The sequence below is a fragment of the Antrostomus carolinensis genome, unplaced genomic scaffold, assembly GCF_000700745.2.
Source record: "Antrostomus carolinensis isolate BGI_N321 unplaced genomic scaffold, ASM70074v2 scaffold52651, whole genome shotgun sequence".
NCBI lineage: Eukaryota > Metazoa > Chordata > Aves > Caprimulgiformes > Caprimulgidae > Antrostomus > Antrostomus carolinensis.
Genome location: NW_010295934.1, coordinates 8,765 through 10,250, shown reverse-complemented (window position 1 = coordinate 10,250; position 1,486 = coordinate 8,765).

The following is a 1,486-nucleotide window of genomic DNA, read 5'->3' as shown; positions in this document are numbered from 1 at the left end:
TCTAGTGGAAGGTGTCCCTGCTGATGGCAGGGGGGTTGGAACTGGATGATCTTTAAGGTCCCTTCCAACCCAAATCAGTCCATGATTCTATGACACACCTGCTGCCAGACCTCCTGGATGCCTGATGGATGAATACTTCTATAGCAAGAACCCCTTCTTTTGTACAGCAGTCATCAGAGGTAAGGAACTCTGCTTTTTGATAGGATTTTTATTTTGATTTGTAGTTATTCTGTTATTTTATATTGAACTTTTTTTTTCCCTCCTTCTCTTGTTCTCATCCAATAAAAGATGACCCCTTCAGACCTCTCTGTTTCACCCAGACTGTTCCTACTGGCTATACTCTTCCACTTCCTCCAGAAGGGTTCATCAAGAACACTGGACATTGAGAGGTAAGGAGAACCAAAAAATGGTTGAGCAATTTTTTACAGCTTTGCTGGGCTGTAGATAAGAAGCAGACAGAAGTGATCTTTTTGAGGTTATATTAATTGAGGCCTGTCATGTTCTTATTTTCAAACCTCAGAATTTTAAGGAATGCCACTGAGCTGGCAGAGCTATGAACCCCTCCCAGTGAAATAATTAGGAACTTGGAGGAATAAGAGAATTGTCAAGGTATGTGCACAGGCACGTGAACGAACTACTCAAACCGTGTTGCTTTTGTTTTTCAGGCAAATCCCTGAAAAGGAAGGACAACTTAAAGACTACAAAAATGTGAAATTTCATTAGAATATTGTATTAAAGTTGTATTTTTCACCAGGACTTGTGTGTCATTCTTTACTGTGCTGGAAACTGGTATCAACTGGACACAGGGAATCCACCCAACTACTTGCAGGACTGATAAAAGTGATAGATTGTGGAGAGTGGCAAAACTGAGTTAGTTAGTGCTCCTGAACAGGGAGGTATGCAATGACCCAACACAGCTATAATGAGCTTTTGGGGTTTGTAGATGATCAGTTTTTCAGCTTACAGATGTGCTGCTATGAGCTCTGAAATTATCTCAGAGGACTGGGAGAGTTTGTGTGAAGAGGAGCATCTTGAGATTGCACTGAGGCCAGAGGTTTAGGAGACTGAAAAACTGTCAAATCAGATATTGTGTGTTTTACTGCGACTGCCCTGGAAGCCATGCTTAATATTAAGATGATAAAAATGTTCACACTTGATAAAGGTCAAATTAAAACTACTGTGTATGGCCTTGTAGTTCAAAAATTTATTACTACTGTATAAAGAACCACACCCCTAGAGAAAAGCATTTCTCTGGACAATGTGCCAGCACAGTCTTAACAATGTCCCAAGTGATGACAGGCATGGAGGAGGTAAGAAATTTTCTTGGAGCAGGGAGGCTAAGTATTGTAACAGATCCTTCTGCCATTGGACAATAATTTCAGACCTAATTTTGTATGTAAATGCACAAGGTTTCTCAGCTTCCAAACGAGGATGATTACATAGGTAGCACTGCTTTACAGAAAGATCTGGACCAAAACTAGGCACA